The 20,952-nt window shown below is 52.1% G+C and overlaps 1 protein-coding gene across 1 annotated transcript in view; it reads left to right on the top strand.

Annotated features, from left to right (window-relative positions):
• Window positions 1-16,266: 16,266 nt before the first annotated feature.
• The window catches only part of FAT2 (FAT atypical cadherin 2), a 59,448-nt gene continuing 54,762 nt past the window's right edge, over window positions 16,267-20,952 (top strand). Inside the window, exon 1 of the mRNA XM_037397910.1 lies at window positions 16,267-16,404. The gene's annotated coding sequence lies outside the window, so the exon portion shown is untranslated. The remainder of the gene's footprint in view (window positions 16,405-20,952) is intronic.

Here is a 20,952-nt window from a genome sequence, read left to right as displayed (position 1 = left end):
GGCCAGGTAGTATAAGCCACGGTGCATCTTGAAAATGAAGGCAAGAAGCTGAGTCTGATGTGACAGAGGGTGGGGACATACGAGCAAGTGCATCGATGCTGTCCTTTAGGGACCTGTTTCCAGATCAGACACAGCTTTGCTGTTGTCCATATCAGTCCTCGGGCAGACTCAATGGAACCAGCCATAAGGCCCAGTGATCTCAGCCAGTATTCCAACTGGAAAACTCAAGTCAGACCCACAGCCAAGGATGGAGCCTGGGAGACACCTCAGAGCACAGCTACACATGGGGCAACCCACAGGTGAGCTGACCACAGTCCCCACCACCTGGGTCCTGCCCTTTCTCTGAGTGCTCCCGGGCTCCCACAGCTTCCTGGGGCAGGAGGCTTTCAGTGACTTGTCATAAGGCTGCTCTGACATACTTTTGTAAATCCCATCTAAACTGATGCTCGGTGGGTTCACCCATCACATCAGCTTTTTGGGGAGCCCGAAGCAGCCTCACCCTCAGCTCCCAGTTCCCCTTTGCCAGCACCTGGTAACTGCAAAAATGATTTTACTCCAAGTGAGCAATGCTTGCCGTGCTACAGAGCGCACTGAAACAGACAGGTCAAGAAGGAAGTCTCACCAAGTGGCTTTCTTTTAAAACTGATGTCATTTCCACAACTTACATTTATTCTAGCAGTTCTTAAATTAGGTGCCCTTAACTGCTCTGGGCCAGTGTACAGCAAACACAGACCACAGCAAAGGAAATAACGCAGCAGAAAGAACACAACGAAAGTTCCCTCCCACCACTGAAAATGCCACCATTGCCTGTTGGAGATGACAGCTGAGCAGGCAGGAGGGCCCCATACCAGCTCCTCTGCTTGGAAAATCCCTGGCCTCTAGCTCCAGAGAGCAGCTGTGGGAACCGGCAGAGAGATCAGCCCAGCACCAGCTCAGTGCATGACAAAGCGGACGTCCTCTCCGTGGTGGCCATGCCCCAGCTTGCCTGAAGCATCAGCAGAGAACAAGCCACCGGGCTGGAGACAAGCTGCAGCCCACGAAGCTGGAGCAGGGCAGGCACCAGCTGCGCTCTGCTCTGGGAGGACAGACAGCAGGGTGGCCTGCAAGCTGATACAAGAGCAACCAGATGCCACATCTCCACTTGACTCTTCTTCCTCTGCATTGCAAAGTGGCTCCAGTCCCAGGTGCAGGAGGAAGGTTTCCTTGCCAGTGAATTCCCAGCCGCGCTCCCCTTCTCCTCTCCTCCTGTTCCCCTTCCTGCTTGCAGCAGGCAGGGCTGGGTAAGCCACTCCTGGGTGATTCACTCCCCACCAGGCAGAAATGCTTTCTTGGATACACACAGCTGGGCACTGGGAAGAGGCGCAAGCCCTCTGATCCGAGCTGAATCACTGTGCCCCGAATGAGCTCCTGCATGCAGGGACACAGCTCCTGCAGAGGTCGTGGCAAGGTGAGTATTGCAACAGTACAACGCATGACTCACCGGTGGAGAAAAATGCAATTTGGGGTAGGAATTGGGAACCTGAGGAAAGCAGCAACCTGCCAGGGCACAAACTGGGGGTGCAAGTCATGGAAACACCCACGTCTGTCTCAGGGTGAGGAGGAGAGCAAACTTGTGCAGGGCAGTGAGAAAGGAGGAGGCCAGCAGCAGGTGGGTGAGCCCACCCGGGCAGCCACAAGCACCTCATTACACTGATGGGGCTGGTGCATCCCAGCCCTGCCAAGCTCCAGTGGAAATGACCCTCATCCAGCCACAGTGCTGGTAGGTTTTTCTGCTCTTTCAGGACAGAATCTACCCACATAAGTCCCACATGAAGAGGGCGGTCACCTAAGGTTTGGGCTGGGTGATGCCAGGGTGCTCCTTGCTGAAGTCCGCTGCAGAGCCCAGCTCCGGCAGAGATGCACCCATGCCAGGCAGCAGCACTGGCCAGGATCTGGGCAAACCAACCCATGGCATGTTCTTCATCTCCTCCCCTCCTTGGTGCCTGGGGCAGCAAGGGCAAGACCTTCACCCCTGCCAACCTCCCCAGTGCCTGGATGCCCTCATGGGCACTGCTTTAGGTAATTCCAGTTCCATGCCCTGCACCTGCCTACAGGATAACAGACTTTTTCCCACACCCATGTTTTCTTGCTTGTTCCTGAAGGCAAGGCAGCCTCGATCAGCATTTCCATTTTGTGTTGCAACAAGACACAAGCTCCCTAAAGTCAACTGTCCCAACGGCTTTGCCAGGGCAGCAGGAACACCGGGCAGAGGTTCCCAGTAAGTAACAAGGCTTTCCTAATCCCTGCTAGGAGGTGCATGTCCCTAGTCTGGGACACAGCCTGGTCCTTAATTCCAGCCACTGCAGCTGAGGGGAAGGTGTCGGCTGGGGGCATCAATGCTGAGATGACAACAGGCACGATGGAAAGCTGGCAGGGCATCCTCCCGCACCCCCCTGAGCCGGCTGGATTTCTTCCCAAGGGCTGCAGAGGAAGGGAAACGGGGTGCCCACGAATCACTCACGCCCAGGCTAGCACAGGGGCTCCCCTGCCTCCCTCTAGCGACTGCAGTCCTCGGAAGATTTCAGGTTAAATGGACTGGATCCTTAGCTCAAGCTGCAGCTCTTCTGGTTCATGGGGCCAGAGGACTTACTCTCCCAGAGGACAGAGCCCCCAGCATTCCCGATGCATTGAGCAGTGTCCCCACACCGGTGGGAGCGCTCACACGTACAACAGCCGCAGGGGTTGTCAGAGCAGGGGTACGGAGCCAGAGCCCTGTTGTCCAAGATGCTGTACAAAATGGAGAACAACAACAAAAAAGTAATACCTATCTATATAAATAAACCAGGCGCATCTCCACTGGGAATTTCTAAAAAAATCATCACCCTTTGGGATGCAAAGCAGCTAGGCCTGGAGAGCAGCTAAGCATCGTTATTAAATAAATTAATTAGCTCAGCAGAGCCCGCCAGGTACTGAACACTTTCCACTTCCAAGCAGGTAAATGAGTCCGTGGGAACAGAGGCTGCTCCACGCTTGCCAGGCAGCGCAAGCTGCATTTTAATGGGAATGCAATTTCTGCAGCTTTCCTTGGAAGCGGCACGTCAGGGTGCTGTGTGTCCCCCCGGGAGGGGGCAAAGAGCCCCCCGATGCCAGGGGTCACAGCCAGCTCTCTGTGGGCCCCGGTGCAGGAGAAGGGGTTGGTGACAAAGGGATGTCAGCCCTCAGCATAGCCCAGAGCTTTATCCCCGAGGAGTGGTGCTGGGAGCAGCAGGTCCGGAGCGGGTGCTGGGGGGGGGGGGGGGGTGGGGGGGCTGCGAGCAGGGCTGGGAGGGTGAGGTGTGCCTGGCGTGCAGGGCTGAGCATCGCCTCAGAGCGCGGCTCTGCGCTTTGCATCGCCAGCTGCTTCTGTAGGCAGGCAGGATGCCTTTGATGCCCTCCCCAGCCCTATCTCGCTGCCTTTAAAAACCAACTTTCATCACCCTGGGGTCTGGCAGGAGCAGGCTAATTAACTCTCCTCTCGCATCCTAATTGTGGCCGTCAGAGAAACTGGCAGGCAGCACTTAGGGACATGGTTTAGTGGTGGACTTGGCAGTGCTGAGTTAACGGTTGGACTCTATGATCTGAAAGGTCTTTTCCAACCTAAATGATTCTGTGATTCTAAGTCAGGCAGGCAGTGTGCAGGGCAGGCGACAGGGCAGTGCAGCCCTCCCTGCCAGCACCACAGGTGTGAGCTTGGCTCTAATCCCCGATTAGGAGGTGACCCAAGGTCAGGCTGTGGGTCAGAGCTTGCCAAGAGGAGGCAAAGAAAGTGGAAAACAGGAGCAAGGGAGGGAATGCAGAAGGTGGAGGAGATAAGAGGCGACTCCTTCCTTCCATCCTCCCTGCAGGGCAGGTCCAGCTGTGATGGCCCTTCCTGCATCTTCCCCTCCAGATGTTGTGCAGCAAAAGGTGTCCAAGCCCCTATCCTCCTGCAGCAGCTTTACTAAAACTCTGGGAAATTCAAGGGAACTATAGAAAACTCACTGAAAAACACCAGCACTGCTCCAGCCTCTGTTCCCAAAGCAAGTGTTCATCAGGGAAGCAGGGAGGTAGATCTCTGTTGCAAGAGGAAGTTCACAATTACAGCACAAGTTGTTACTGGAAAATAAAATTCCCTGGCATGTTGCAAATAAAATCTGAATTCCCCAGTCTGGGGTACAAGACAGCCCACAGCCTTCATTCCAGGACCCATTTGAAAGGGAAAATGAGACAATATTTATGATGGCGGAGACAGATAAAAGTTGGTAGGGGAAAAAACTCCAGGAGGGCATTTCAAGCAATGAATGTTACATTCAAAACAGTGCAAGATTCACTTGCAAAAAGAAGTCCCCAGTGAATATGCATTGCTGACAACTCCTGAAATTAAATCTCTGCGAGCACACACACACACTCTGCAATAGTGCTGCTCAGATTACAAACAGCTCCGGAGAGCACGACGTGCTGTCTCTTTCTCTGCTCTGAGGAAACAGGGTTAGTCAGACCCTATCCTTGAACAGCCCTTATTTTTCACCCACAGATGAGGGCAGCCATTCTGCAGACAACAGCTACGTTGAGGGCACAGGGCTGCTTGTAACCAGCCGCTGCAGCACACCAGGGTCAGGCTCTCTCCTTGATCCCAGTGTACCAAGACTGACTCACAAACAAGTACTCAATCGTTTTCCCACCCAGCAATGGATAATCATTGAGGTCGATTCCTTATTGCACCCTGATCCCCACTGTGGATCAACCTGCAGCGTTCCCCCACGGGGGCTGCCCTAAGAGCAGAGCACAACTCACCTTTCCCAAATGCTCCTGCCTGCTCATACAGACACATCACCTGTCCTTTCCTTTTAGCCCCCTCCAGAGACACAAGACACAGGAGCTCCCTAACAAGCTGCAGAAGCATCTTGTGCCACCCCACAGCTGAGCAATCCAGACTGGCCCTGATTTGAGCAGGATTAGGCAGAGCTGCTGCTAGGATGAGCCACCCAGGGAGGGCTGATTATTCCTGTCAGGAGCCAAGGCTTTGAAAGGGGACATTGTTTCAAGGATGATTTGCTGTTTCCCTCTCTCTCACCCACACACACACGTCTGTAGCTCCAATCTGGCTTCCTTGCGAGGCACCTGCTACCACCTGCAGTCAGCAGTACGATCAGAGGGGAACAATCAAGGGAAGAAGAGAGCAAAATCCAGGCCAGTCCCCTGAACCTGGGATGCTGTGCAGAGGGGCTGAGCCCTGCCTAGGTGCTCAGCCTTGCCTGAGCCCAGCCAGCTGCTCCAGCTGTTGCACATTGATTCAGGGCATGCCAGAGCCCTAGATGCTCTGCTCCTCTTTTAGACCAAACCCTGGCTTCCGAAGAGTCCCTGCTATGGCTCAGGAGCCATGTGCATGCAGTCATTGCTGGAGGGAACAGGTTGCAATACCTCACTTCCCCACCCCAGCTCATCTTGGCTTCGTGCACGCTGGCAGCTGGGAAGAGGCAGCATTGAAACGGTGACCTCAGGTCCTGCAGGAGCTTGATTCGGGAAGGCGATGCACTCCAGGCAGCACAGGAAGCCCACACCGAGGACCACCACACTGTCCTGGCCTCTTCGTGCACCAGCTTGCTTCCCATAACCGAGCCCTTTGCCAAGCCACAAGCAGCAGGACAGAAGGCAGCCTCCATGTCTTTTCAGCAAACCGCTCGGTGGACTGTGATCTGATTTCAGGAGCCCCGCGAGAGCATCCCGGATGCCTCACCCCCAAACACGGTCCCTCAGGGCTGTTTAGCCACCAGCCTTCCCCAGGACAAGGCAATAGCTTAAAGCCGGTTTCACACACACGCTCCAGCTGCGGAGCTCTATTCCTATTGCTCTTTGCCCTGTAAGGTCCCACACCCCCCTTGCTCACAGCAGCACTTCCCTGCACTCCTCAGGACAGCTAGTGCCACCAAGGGGGACTTACCTTTATCCTTCTTCTGCTCCAAAGCTGCCACCCCAGCCTGGCTTTGATCACACCAAAGCACTCTTGGAGAAGTGATGGGCAATCTCCTCTCCTGCCCTTAACCTTAACCTCCTGCCAGCCCCTCCCTTCCCCCTTCTCAGGCAGCAGCTACCCACCTGCACCAGCCTCCAGCACCATTTCCCCTAACCCCTTCTCTGCCAGCACAGTCCCTGCCCAGAGAGGCAATGCAGGCAGACCCACATCAGCATGGCATACACCAGCTTGACCTCTAAAGTTTAGGAACTCATAAAAACGGGCCGGAGAGATTAACCAGCCTCCCAGGTTTACTTTTAAAGCTCGGTGCAAATGAATACAGAGGACGTTTTGCAAAAATCAACATTGCCTCCTGCTTCAACATTTCAGTTCTGTTATTAAAAATAAAAATAATAAGAAAACCCTGGTTTATGGGTCAGCTTGGTACTGGGTACTGTCAATGGGTCAGAAGCATCTGTCAAATGTGCAGCCATGTAAACAGGTTGGAGAGCGTCTTGAGGACTCAGCAAAGCCTCCTGCAAAGGACTCTGTGCTATCAAAGTGCTAGGGAGGATTGTGTCTGCTGAGCACAGAAGAGTGCCTGGGACTGTGCTCCTGATACCCGTGGGTCCCAGTGGTCAAGGTTGCTCAAGCTCCTGGGCACCAGGGTTCACCCCGCTCTGCTGGGAACAGAGCAGGGGTTGCCAGGCACAGGAGTCACGTTCGCACCCTGTGCTGCCTCCAAAACACTCACGGTTTGGAGCAGGATGCCAGAACCACCCATCATACCTCACTTTTTTTCCTTTAGTCTTTGATATAATCCTTTAATGAATTAAGTGGAGCAATTAAGCAGGATTCTTACTTTTATTTAAAGTGAACGTACGTGAAAACGGAGATGGGTATTTTTGCCATTCAAACACTTAATATGATAATTAATGCAAAGCCCCTCAGCTTTAGGGATTCTCCACACCTCTCACCCAGCCCTTTTTCTGTTTATCTTTCTGGCAGGCTGCCTCTCATATTATTCTAATGTCGACCCTTCCTCTCGCTCACGCTATGCCTGAACGGCAGGAGACTGAGGGAGGAGGGAAGGGTGGAGACTCAAAGCTGCTTCAGAGCAAAAGCCCCAACGCAACATCAATGGTGGAGAGCCCAGTCACAGCAGAAAATGAAGAAACCTCCTTTCTGGGGCAATTCAGAGTGCGCCATGATCCTGGGGCAGAGTCAGCATCACAAGCAAAGCCCTGGCACCATGGCACATCTCAGGGCCATGCTGCCTGGTGTTACAGACAAAGGAGAAGTGCCTGCTGCCTTTGTCCACTTTGCATGCATGGCCTCACTGCACTCATCTTTATGGATTCGAGGCAAAGCTGGAAAGCTGTGTTTAGAGGGGATGATAAAGAGACACTGTATTTGCTATCTACAATGTATACAGCCTTCATTTTGAGGGGCTGTGTTGGCTCCTCATGCCCAGCTCACTGGGGAAGGATCTGCTGGACAAGGTGACAAGGCAAGCACCTTTGCCAGCCCTGACGAAACACAGGGTTTGGCTCTGCAAAGGGTGCTGGCCAAGCTCACCTTCCCAAGGCAGCCCTTTGGTAGCCTGTATCATCTGGCCCCACCAAACCTTCTAGTCCTCAGCCCTCTTCTCCATTCCTCTGCTCCCTCTCACCCACCTGCCCCCTGTTTGGCTTAAAATATTTGTAAGTATAGCTGAACGTCTCTGTGCCTCAGTTTCCCCACCAATGAAAAGGAGGTTAACAGTGGGAGATGACAGACATCTGGGAGATGTTGCAGGCCCAGGTCAACACCTAGAAGTGTCCTGTCCTTCCTGCTCTCTTCACCAGTATTTTACCAAGACAACTGTCAGCCCTACAGACATCCCTACCACCCTGCCTCTGCCCCAGCAATGATGGGAAGGAGCCTGGGACTGATAAAAAGCAGCAGCACAAGTCCAAAGGGAAACCTCTCAAGTGTTTCTTCTTTCCCCAAGTGTTTGGGCAAAGTGTTTCAAGGATGGGTGAAGTCTTACCTGTAACTCTGTGGGCAGTTAGCAAATATGGCTTGCTTGAAAGCAGGCAGTGGGTCACTGGGGAGTCCCAACCGGGCTGGATGCTATCACTGCACTAGGATTTGCTATTTGAGTGGAGGAAATGCTTCTGCAATCTGTATGTCTCCCACTTTTCGCCTTTTTTTTTTAGCTTACTCCTATTTTCATCAAAACACATTTTCTGACACAAAAAGGTCTTGGTAAATGTTCTCTGACTCATCAAACTGACCAAACAGATCATCTACTTCCACAGGAACTGGACCATCCTGTTTGTGGGTGCAAGAGCCGCCCCCAGCTGTGTGCCGAGGGTTGAGGAAAGCTGTTTCCATTGTGAAAAGCTCCCTGCCAGATGTGGGCAAGCCCTCTCTCACATCTGGATAGCAGTCAGCCACGCTGATTTTCTCTCTCAGTTGTTTGCTGCCTTGTCCCAGAACAGGACAAGCCTTGGAGATGAGGCTCTTTACCCATTTCTGCAGAGCAGTCCACCAGCTTTTTGCCTGTAGGGCCATGGGTTTGTAAAGCCAGAAGGAAGGTAACCGTATCTCCAGCAGAGCAGCTTCAGTGTTGGGAGAGAAGTTTGTCTCCTCTCCTTTGGTACCCTGTGAGAAATCAGTGGGAGTTTGGGCAGCGGATTTGTTCAGTGGTTCAAACACATGGAGATCTGGGCTGCTGGTACTGTGTCCGTTGGTGGTCACCACCCTTTACAACATGTCTGAGAGCCTACCTTTCTCTATACCAACACGCAAAGAGTGCCATGTAGGTTACACAGCCTGCAGTCATCCTGGCCAAACATAACAGTCAATAAAGCTGATGACCCTTACTTGATTGTTTGGTTCAGCCAAAGCAAACACTTTTCCCCTTGGGCTGCTGTGCAAGATGTTTCAGAAGTTAGGGAAATTGCTCCCACAATGTCCCTGGGAAATCTCAGGGACACACCATCCATCAATATTTCGCAGTCTGAGACAATAGCAACATCTCCTGCTACACTGGTACAAGCCCAGACACTGTGCTCTGGCTTCCTGTAAACAAAAACTGTTTAGCTCTAAATTTTTCTTTTGGCTTAGGCTCCCCTGGTTCACTGAGGATGGTATCAAGATAATCATCACATGGATTGTATTCCTGGTACAAGGCTCTGTTGCACAATGGCGCCTCTTTATAATGCCCTTGGAGCATGGAAGTTCCAGGCTGGCTTCTCCGCCAGGCATGGCTGGGCGGCAGGTCCCAGCAGCAAGCTGAGGGAGAAGCGGTAGATAGTGAGGATCTGCAAAGGGAGCAGGAAAATCTGGGGGCTGAGGCAACTGATTAATAGAGAAACATTTACAGACTGAAGTGGAAAGGAGAAGGGGGCACAAAGGATCTGGGCTGGAGTAGAACAGTGGTTTTTTTCTCAAAGCAAGACAAAGCAGGAAAGAATTGGTCTCTTCTAGGGAAAAGAGTCGGTGGTTCAGGATTTTTCAGGCCAGACTTGAAACAAACACAAGTTATTTCCCTACTTGAAAATTAACTTCTGCTTTGACAGGGTTTCTGCTTGAGCCGGGCAAAGCGGTGCCCCCTGAGCGAAGCAGGAGAGCAGGCAGTGCCCTGCTCTGCCCGTGCCTGAGCTCCCAGAGCCTGCGCAATCCCCAACATGTGATCCCGTGCGCTGGACTAAAAGTTAAACATCCAGTCTGAGCTAGTTGTGTGGGGCTAGTGAGGGGAGAGGGGCACCTTCTGGGAACAGCTCATTCCCTCTGGACAGATACCTGAATTTACAGGATTGTAATATAATCTCTCATCCTCGTTTTATCCTTCAGATAAATCAACTCACTGTCCTCTTTCCCCACCCCCTAGTAAAGACCCAACCATTGCCCACGTTCTCCCCTTCACCCTTCTTCACTGCCACCCTCACCAACCAAGCTGAAGCCTGGTTTCCCAGCCGGGATGATGGAAAGGCATGTCTGCATTCATCCATCCACCACAGCCCCAGCTCCTTCCTGAGCAGCAGGGCCACGGGGAGGGACTTGCTGGGGCCCTGCCTTGGCTGGAATCCACCATGCCTTGCGCTGCATGGTGGGGACAAGGGGCTCCAGTGCAGTAACTTCAGAAAGACTTTCGGTGGCTTGGGACACGCATGGTGGATGGTAGCATGACCCAGTGAAGTCCTGTGAAGAGCACCGGCTCCTTAATTAATGAAGCTAGGAGGGTTAAGAGTCTGTGATACTAAAGGCACCGGCTGTGTAGGCACTTCGGGATGTACAGCCAGTGATACTACCTCAGAAACTGAAGGAGAAACCTCCTGCCAGACTTGGAAGTCAGAGGCTGTTCCCTGGGCATGCCAGCGAGGACTTTGCCTCATCCCCCAGCACGCTCTGATGAAATCACCCGCTCAGGTCTGGTGGGCAGTTTTGCTTGAGGTCACTTCCCCATGCCTCGCAGGGACGTGGTGGCTCCTCTCCCTGTGCTGCCCCGATGGCCACCCCATGGAGACTGCAGTCACACGCCGCTCCGGATTCAGTCACCACCAGCGCAGCCAACGATGAGATCAGCCATCCGGCACGTGGTTCAGACCAATTGGCTTGGGATGAGCTAATGCCTGCTCCACGCAGACGGATGGAGGGGGAGGAGGAGACACGCTGACTCGCTAGCTCATCCCATGACAAGAGCCATGGTCCAGCCCATGCCCTCCCAGGAGGAGAACGCACAGCTCCCGCCTCCTGATGGGGCTCCACTCGGTGCGGACGATGGAAGCCGGGCTGTGGCATGCCCCAGTACTTTCTGCCGGCAGGTCTTTGTTGCCTTCCCTGCAACACCAAACCTTCTCCTGGGGTCTTGCACAGCATCTCACCCCATCCCATCAGGGTCCCATCTGTCTGTAGAACGATGACATCCCCTCTGTGGGCTGGCATCCCAGCCTTCTGTTGCGCTGAGCTTCTGACTCTGTCCCAGTGCCAGATGGCTTCGGAGGCAGATGACTTCATCTCTTTTAAAGGGGCAAGGAATCTGTCAGCAGTGCCCTATAGGAATCAGTGTGCATCATCCTCAGTGGGGAAGCCAACAAGAGGAGCATGGCACAGCAGAAGTTATGACTCCACAAAAGAGCCGAAGAGACTTGGATTCCAGTCCAACACTGCCAACAACCTCATGTCCTTCACTCTTGGCAATCCATTCTGTTTGATATATCCCACACAACAGTAAGACCGTCGAGAGTGGAGGGCACGATTCCAGCATGAGCTCTGTGGCAGTGCCCTCCAGTGTGTATGAGGGTGGGGACTACCCAGCAATCAGCCTCAAAAGTCAAAGATCTCTTAGCAGAGCCTTCACTGGATGCTGGGGAGACCAGGAGTGGTTTGCATTGCACCAGCCTCTATCCCCAAAACTAAGTATGATGGGTAGCCTAAGTCAAAGCCACCCATCAATGGACTCCTCTTGGACCTCGGGCAGGGATAACTTGGAGCTGCTCTAAAGGAAATCCCAGTTCAAATATGTATTGGGTAAAAAGGGCGAGTCTCAGCGTGAGAATCAGGTTTGCACATAGAGATGTGGTTCAGGGCTTTTGGTTACCACCCAGAGGGCTCGCTGCAAAGGGAGAGATGGATCTGACCTGTGCCCCCTGGCAGGCTTCAAGAAGATGAGAGAGATGCCACCTGCCTGTCCCTCTCTGCAGACAGCACCTGCCTCGCTACCCCACGTGTTCTGCCCAGCTGGGAGCTGCACAGTGGTTTGCAGATCCACAGGAACGATCCTGACTCATCAGAGCAGCTTCATGGAGGGTTATTATCAGCACTGGTCAATGAAGTTGCAACGCACACACAAGCACAGGGAGCTGATGCCTGTGCAGGGCTGGATCCTCCCCTCCCCCAGTGCACACGCTCCCGCTTGTTGGGGAAAATGCTGCTGTTGTTCCAAGCAGATAATCGCCCCTTCCCTTGCAAGTCCCTGCACGCTCCTGTGCAAATATACCCACAGAGCACTTCAGCACAGCAGATGCTGAGGCTCAAAGGCTAGACCATAGACGGGCTCTCCTTTTTGCAAAGGGGAATTACAATAATTTTTTTTTTCTCCCCTGAGGAAGTTTGTCCCTGTCTCTGTCTGCCTTGGCTCTGCCTTGGGGCCCATCAGATCCTGGCACACCAGTGACTGGACATTTGCTGTAGGTTTGGAAGTGGCTTGATCGATCAGGTCAGGCACCATGGGAGAGCAATGGGAGCTGGGACTGCTTGGGGAGTGCCCACCATAAGGTTGGCTGCCCACCCTCACCACAGCAGCTGGAGCATTTCAGACCCTAGCCAGGCCAGGTCGCTTAAAGAGCACCAGACCCTGGGCAGGGGTGATAAAAGAGGTTGCACCGTGATGTCTGTTTCTGAGGACAGGAGGGTTTGGAGCTACACTCCAGTGCCACGTCTTAACAGCACTGCCCTGACCTCCAGATCCATGGAGGCAATGCTCCACTGGGGCCAGCTGCAAGCGTTGGCCAGGAGGGCACATGTTCAGGATAAGCTGGAAGATGGGTCTGCAGGCGTATGTTCGGGAGACAGGCAGATCTGGTCCCCAGGGCGGTGAGTAGGTATAGCCATCAGTGGTGAGGCCCCTCTAAGTGTTTCTTGTTGGCCCAGAGAGGCCCATGGTGATTTCCCCACCCTCGTCTGAACACGCTGCTTCTCTGCAAAACTCTTTGCGTGGAGGTAACCCACAGCAGAACAGCTTGGCTTTATCAGAGGGAGATCTTGGGCGGAACCAGGAAATGAAATCTCTCCCGGTGATTAGGGAGAAAGGAGCGTCCTTGCCAGCCAAGTGATGGAGCTGGCATTCCCCACACCCTACAGAAGGGTCTGGTGCATCCGACGGGTCAAGATCCCAGCAGCGGGATGTGGCGGCATGAAATGTTGACACCAGCTTATGGAGCTTTTGTTGGCTTGTTTGATTGACTGTCTGAGTGGTGTGAAGCAGCACTCAGGGCAAAGCCAGGCATCATGCATGGCTCCATCTTTTTTCTTTCCTCCTGGCACATCTCCCCCAGCAAGACCAACCCTCTCTGCTTGCCATCACGGGTAATTTTGCAACCCACCCCTTTCTGCAGGAGCAGGAGTTGCTCCCTGGGACAAACACAACACTTTTCTTCCCAACCCAGCCTGACTTCAAGTTGAGTAGAAGAGCTGAGAAGGCAGAGCCAGACAGTTTTCACGGTCGCAGGCTCTTACCTACCACTGATAGAGAATTAACAGCTGGACCTCAGGAGGAGTTCTATCCTGTGCTTCTTTCCCTTCCTGGATCACTAGGAAAGTAAGTGACCCAAATGGGCTCTCACAGCCCATGTTTGCCCTTGTGTGGAAGGCAAGAGTCTGCCTTAGTGTCCTGATCAACTATAACCTGAGGATTTTGGGGTCTCTTCTCCGTACCTAGGAGTGCTGCTCACCCTGATGCCATGATCTAATTAGGAAAGGCGTGTACTGTCTGGTACATTTGGAAAAATAGACAGGCTTTTAGACAATCGAGTCCTACTTTACTTGTGTCCCCAAAAAGTCTATTTTTTTTCCAGCTACACCTGTTCAGTTAATATGATGTTCCTCTCCTCCATAGCTAGGGAGCAAAGCCTTCCTTGAGAACTGCAACTAAGTCTCCTGCAGTCAATCAGACTGGTACCATGCTCTGCCACTGCTGTGGAAATAAAGACCCGTTGCCACCAATCTGCTGATGATGAGGTGGAGTTGTCAGTGGCTTTTGCACTCATTGGGCATTTGTACGTGTTTTGTATGGGGATCAGGTAAATAACCACCCCTAGCTTATGCCCAGCCTTTCTGCAGGGTCTGCCTGATACATGGCTCTTCTGCGAGCACCAGCTTCCTCAAACAGCATTTCACCAGCAAAGCACAGCAAAGGGACTGAAAAAAGGACTTTGTGACCACCTGGAAGAGCAATGAGACACTGCAAAAAGAAGAGCTGTCATGTGGATGGCATGATGAGTCTCTTGCCTTGCTGAAGATCAGAACTGCTAACCTTGCTAGCTGAGAGTTCATGCCCCGCTACACTAGATGAGACCAAGTCCCCAAGTCCAATGTCTCCAGGGTTACCTGCTGCTCCAGATGCAGGTGAAAGGAGCAAGGCACCTGGCCAGTTGTGAAAGGCTCCAAACACAGGGAAATGCTGGTTCTTGTAGCAATCAGCTGATGCCCTGAAGCCAGAGGTTTGCTCACTTGTACTTTGGTATGTCTAAATATAATACAAGTATTGTTCTGAGCCCTGCCTCAGCCCCATTGAAATTCAGCCACCAATACTTGATTTTCTCGCCTTCCATGGCTGCAAGAGATGCAGCTGCATGAAGGAACTTTTCATTCCTCCCAAATGCACCTCCCATTGCCGTTTCTGATGGATCACCTGGCCTACTCTCAAAAGACATTGTAAAGAAGAGGAACTGATTTGCAATTTCAAGGTACTATTACTTCTACTGTCACCTTTCTATCTCTCAAAACTTCCATGCAAGTTCCCCTACTAGTCATAGGACTAAACCACCTGGAAAAATGGACAAGATGCACAAGTAAATCCAACTGCATTTATGCTCTTTTATCATTCAGTTTGAACTATTCCTGAAAGGCCATGAAGAACTTTAAATCAAAGTCATTTTTCAGGTGGAGTTAAGGTGCTGTGAGGAGAGCACCCAAGATGAACTTGTGTAGCACAAAGCTAGCAAATCAGTTCCCAAGCCAGCACTGTCCCAGGGTGACCCCAGGGAGATCATACAGTCTCACCATGCCACGCAAATTTCCTCTCCAATTCTCGGTACAAACTGTTCACTAGATTTAATCTAAAATGCTGAACAATTTTGATCCCATCAAACCTACATTTTCTGGTAAATTTACCGGATTGCCCTCACTAACCTCCACTGACAACACCGAGTAGTCAAATATATCATGGGTCAATCTCTTCATATCTTTTTGGATTTGCACCATGAAAACACACTAATTTGCTCACAACTGGTGTCCTGTGATTTAATTCAACAGCATCTAGTCTGAGACAAGCTCCAGTCAAAGCTGTATGTGTGGCTGGAGAATTCATAACCTGCCGTCCTGGGGAATTTGCTGGTGACTAGTGAGGTGTGAGTTCACACCAAACACTCCTACTCAAACAGGGTGCTAATGGGGTCTGTGTCTCTCCATCATCTGCTCCTGTGCTCACTTCCATCATTGTCCCCGACATGGACCCTCAAAAGGAGAAGTTAGGCACATATTCAGACTGTTTAAATTTAAAATTATCCAGTTTCCATATCTTTACTTGGTTATGCTTTCCTAAAACTGTACAGAAAGCTTTCTGGTAATTCCCTCTACAAAAACGCACCACAGGGGGATAAAACTTCACCTAAACCTGAACACTGATTTCCCATGTTAAGACCTACCCCTGTATCCATTCAAACCCCATTGCAATCTAAAGGGGGTACGTTAGTACTTACTGAGGGTTGGGGAGAAAAGGAGAGGAGGGGGAAGGGGACAGGGACAAAGAGAACTGAAGCACAGACTGCCCATGCACTAGCCAATGTGACAAGGGACACCTACAGAAGGGTCCATGTCCCTTCCCCTCGGTCCAGCCCTGAACAGCACCACCCCCAGAGTCAGGATGGTCTTTCTTTGCCAAGAAAAATCCCCCCAAGCTCCAGTATGATGTTTGGTTTCCCTATGCCTCCCTCTCTTTTCTCTGCCTCCTGCCTTTTCAGGACAAGGACCACCTTTTCATCCTCTGCCTGTACAGTGCTGAGCACCCCAGGGCTTATTGGCGGCAGCTGGGGTTTCTGGGGGCCCCCCCAACACAAACAACAACAACAACCTTCAAAGTGCCTCTCCGCACGCAGCTGCTCCGAGGGCAGATTCAGGTTTCCCCCACCCCCTTCTCCCCATCTCTCCTTGCAACACCCACCTGGACGCTAGTTAAAAACAATCTTCGGGTTTTTCAGGTGTGTTGGGGGGATTTACCTGACATATTCTGCTCCCCCCCCACACACCCCTGCAGTTGAGGTCCTGGATTTCATGGCAATACTAGTTAATCTAACAGTAAAAAGCTCTGCAATTATTTGGCTCTAAGGCTTGGGTCCTTGCCCAGTTCTGACATACACACACACACACACAAGTTCACTTCTTCAGCAAGGGAGCAGGCGATGCCTCTCCTCTTCCTCCTCCTCCAGCCCGTCACAGAAGGGCTGGCTCTTCAGCAAGAGAGTTCCACCTCCTGCAACTTTCTCCCTCGCTGCTCTCAACCTGTGCTGCCGGACTTTCAACCAGCAAAACCCCTTCTTGCAGGAATTTCTCCAAGCCCTCTCCTCTGATTTGCAAGCACCATGGACCCCCAGCAGCCGGCGAGGTGCTGCTGCGGGAAAGGATTTTCAGCGGTGAGAGCAGAGAGGCAGTAAACTTCAGGAGAGGTCTCTCTCCTGTTGCAACAGGTAAGGCACGCTGCTCGCTGGTGTGGGAAGGTGAAATGACTCAGGGAGCACCCTGTATGGCATGGATGGAAGAAGGCATGGAGGATGCAGAGATTATGAAACTACTTTTGCATGTGAATAACTTTTGCTGGAAACAGCTATATCCTAAAGACAGGGCTTTGGGATGCGAAGGCAAAGCCTTTCATCTTTTCCTCCCTTCTGGCAGCTTTAGTATGGATGGTTATAGAAGGAGCCAGGGAAAGCTTCAGCTGTGTTTGCACAGAGTTTGCATCTGGTCTTAGCTGGGAAACTTTAACGTGCTGCAGCCAGTGCAAGCAGGTGGGCTCCACGTAGCAAACACGAATGCCAGGCTGCTGAGCAAGGCAGGCGGGGAGAGACTGAACAGAGAAGCACTCCAGGTGTCTGAACAGGGCAGGATTTCTGCAAGGAGTGTGCTTGTGCTGGCGTAAATGGATGTGCTGCTGCGGGAACAGTGATGGCGTCTGGCTTTAGGCTCGGTTGTTGGCTGTGTACATCCTCACTAACTGGGGTGAGGCGGTACCACTCCAAGCTCTGTCTCCATTATGTTCCCCACTAAGCCACTTCCATTGTCACCTCCAATTTGGCTGCGCCTTGGGGATCCCCGAGTGTCGGCACGGTGCTGGTGTTTCGCAGCCCGGCATCGCAGTACGGCCAGGCACAAGCTCCTTGCTGACCTGGTCCTCCTCCACGACAGGCAGCAGAGCTGGGGAGCTGGAGCAAGAGCCACCGCTCCTGCTTCGCACGGGAGCGCGTGTGAAAACGTGTGCGTTTGCATCAGTACAACTTTGTTCACCATCAGGTGCCTGGTGGCACAATAAGTTGAAACCCCAGAGCAAGTCCAGTCCCAGGTCAGGGTGTACAAGAATTATTTCCTGTGCATGTGTGTGGCGCTGAGAAAAAGAGGTGAAAATACAGGGAGGGCAGCCTGGCCACTTGGAGCAAACTGGGCCCTTCCAAACAGCAGTTATCAGCTAATCAGCCTCCCAGGGAATTAAAGGCAGACTTTGTGGAGTGCAGCACTCCAGAGGGGCAAAGATCAGCTGTCACAGGGCAGGGGCTGCTTCAGACAAAACACTTCAAAAAAGCTGGCGCTTACTTGGGTTTGCTGCTGCGAAGGGCTGAGAGTTTCCAGGACGTGTGGAAACGTGGGCTGTGTGGCGGCCGGAGCTGGGCAGGCGGCTTTGCCAGGGCAGGCAGAGCTGTGGGCGACGGGCTCCCGCTTTGCCTGAGGTGCCTGGGCCCAGGCAGGGGGGCACGGAGCCCACTGCATCCTCTGCTCCGGCATTCAGAGGGGCAAAAAGTGGGCACGGGATGCATGGGGAGCTGCCACAGCTCTCCAGGCTGTCAGCTAGAGAGACCTGGGAGGTTATCGGAGCCTCGGGACAGAAAGCAAACAGTCTGTATCAGCTCCTGAGGAAGGCTGGGCTGTCTCGGTATTCGGGGAGGCAAGATCACCGAGCTTGGTATCGTGCACCTTTATCATCTCCTAATGTGCAGCGCACCTCACCTTATCGGGAACAGTTCAGGGACATCCGCCTGTCTGATAAGTCACTGGGGTTCCCAAGGGACTGAGCAGGCAAGAGGTTTCTAACCCAGGCAGGGGCTTCAGTCTCTCTGCTCCTCCCCACCTGATTGTTGGGCTCTAACATGCCCCGTAACATGGCAATAGCAAACCCAACCACCCTACCCACAGATGGGAGAGAACAGCAGGATCTGCTCCTCTCCTGAGTCTTGCCCTCAGCTACAGCTTGCACCGTGAATGCATTTCAAATCCTAATGCTCTCAGAAACCCGTGCGTCTCCCAGCCCTCCAAACAAACAAGCATCATTCATGTACGAAGGGAGAGTTCAAAGGAAGCGTAACACCTGGAATCAAACATCTGTTAGAAGCTAATGCATTTTGCATCCTACGCTCCTGCCAACTGCTCCAAGGCAAGTCCTAAAGGATCATTCCAGCTACCTCCGTGCTGCAGAAATGGCATTCCCTGCTCTGTACACCTCACTTTGTTTTTCGCCACATGTGGAGTATGTGAGTGCAGCTGCACATTGAGTAGTAGTGGGCTTTCCTCTGTATCATGCCCAAGCATAAGAGGATTTAATACCCTCAGCCTTTTTTTTTTTTCTTCTCCTTTTTAAACTGGGTTGGCAACACTGATGCTCCATTGTCTATTAGCAAGCTGATTTGCTGAGCAAGCAATTTTTCCTCTCAACCACACTTTTTTCCTTGGCAATGGGGCAGGTACTGGTTTATTAGCAAAGAAACTTTCTTTCCTAATTCTTGGAAGAAGGAGCTCCAGGGAGGGGCAGGCTGCAAGGGCTGTTAGGAAGGTTTGTAGTTCAGAAATGAACAAACAGCAGGTCTGAAGCAAACCAAAGGAAGTTAGGTGTGTTTTTTGTTGTTTTTTTTTTCCACACAGAGAGCACAATTAAATTCTGGAAGACATTGCCACAGGATATTGCAAAGGCCAAAAGTGTGCTTGGCTTCAAACAAGGTTTCGATCCATTTGGGATGGATAGCTCCGGTAGAGATTATTAAATGCAAAAGCCCAAGAACAACCATGTACTTGCACCAAAGCTGGGAAGTAAGATAAAGAGCAAGTTACATGTGCCTTGTTTCTTACGCTCCTCCACTAAGCAATCAAAACTGGCCATGTTGGGAGAGAGATTCCAGAGACATGGCCAAGTGTGACTATTGTAATGTTCTTATGTTCTGGGACTATTTTGGACTGACCAGGTTGTACCTTGGGTAGGTGCTGTGACTCAGGCAGCCTGGGATACACTGGTTATGCCATTAATAGATACTCCATATGGCTCAGGTTGACAGGGACATTGCGTGCCCAGCCTGGTGTCTGGTTGTCACAGGTGCCACACACAGCATCCTCACACAGCTGCCTGCTGCGCAGAGGTGTTGGTATGGCAAGAGCTTTCAGAGATGCATTTCACCAGACAGCCTGGGGTCAGAGGCAGCTGGGGGTGCAACGAGAGCTGACAAGGACATGCTGTGGCAATAAGACCAGCCTGGGCAAACATGGCTGTCTCTGGGGTTAATCTTTTCTCCAGTGAAATTCTGAGCTCCCCAGGCCAGGGGCTGGCTTTGCATCAGCTTCTATGGATACTGCAGAGGAGGTGGGTTGCTGTAGGCAGGTTTCCTGAGGGCAGGTGGGTCTGGGAGCAGAAGGTTTTCTATCAGTTTGCGGGTATCTCTTTGCATACAATGAATGTCTGCTGCAGGGAATTTCTGTGGCACAGCTACTGGCATCCTGACCAGCCATCCTTTTACAAGGGAGGATCGTGCCCTGATCATCTCATTCATTCTGTCTTCTGTGTCCTTACGGTGCCTTGGAACACAGGAGAGGGATTGGGAGGGAGCTGCAAAAGGCAGACAGATGGCAACAGAGTGAAAGAGGCTGCAGGCAGAGCGGAAAGCTGCTCTGTGTGCTCACCTTCAGGCACCAGAAGGGAGAGACCAGCAGGGTGCTGGGCCAGGGAATGAGAAGATCTTCATATCAGTGCCGGGACAGGTCTGCGGGTGAATGAGAATTACCTGACAGGAGAGAAAAAGGTGAGGGAGGAGGCACAGTGGCCAGGGCTGTGCTGCAGGGCAGAGAGAAGTCGAGCAGTACACATCCTGCTGAGTGCCAGAGCTCCTCACCTGCATCCAGAGGGGCACGTGGTCCCTCACTCAGCTCTTCATGCCAAGATGCTCTTGGAATCCTTCCCAACCAATTTTACTGATCATAGAATAGCATGTATGTTCCCCACAGGGAATCACAGAAAGGGCATCAAAGGACTACCAACACTCAGGTGATGTAACCAGTGTCCTTCTTGCAAACATCGAGCTAAGGTGCCAATAAGGACTTGCAGGGTCAAACAGAGCAGGGTTGGAGCCCCTTCAAACACTGGGCAGAGCTACTCCTCTCTCCATGTTGCAGTGGGAGCTGAGCCCAGTCTAGATCCACAGCTCTGGTGGGTCAGATAGGAGTTGTGTGCTGGGATCCCAGAGAAGATCTCACAGGCTTTGCAGCACCTAAATAAACAGCTGTTTTGCAAGCAGCAGAATTCATGAAGCTTGGTTGCCTGGGGCGCACTCTCTTGCGTGGATTCTCTGATGTCTAATAATCAGGTTGGGCTCACATTAGAGCCTTTTCTTCCAGCTGGGAGTCCTAATTTGGACTTCTCTCCTCTCTCCTGATGCTTTTCACAAGCTTGTGCAAACCTAACTCCTTTCAAGTCTTTACCCATCTGGTTAAATTTGGGTGAAAATGGCCAGTGGATCCAAAAGGTACAGAGGGGTATTGAAAATGTGGTTCCACACACCAGCTTCCCTCAGCAGTCTCCAGACAGGGGAATGATTATCAGTGCAAGATAATTTGCATCCCAAGCATGAGGAAAATGTGAAGGTTCAGTATGAGTTCTGGCAGGAGAAAGCAATCAAGAAAGAACCCAGGATCTTTTGTGCACTCTCACAGCCTGTGCTGATGGTCACGGCATGCCTGCTGAGCCAGCTAGTCACAGTGACCAAGGTATG

Source organism: Falco rusticolus, chromosome 8 (genome assembly GCF_015220075.1).
Source record: "Falco rusticolus isolate bFalRus1 chromosome 8, bFalRus1.pri, whole genome shotgun sequence".
Classification (NCBI taxonomy): Eukaryota; Metazoa; Chordata; class Aves; order Falconiformes; family Falconidae; genus Falco; species Falco rusticolus.
This window is presented reverse-complemented; position numbering and strand designations above follow the sequence as displayed.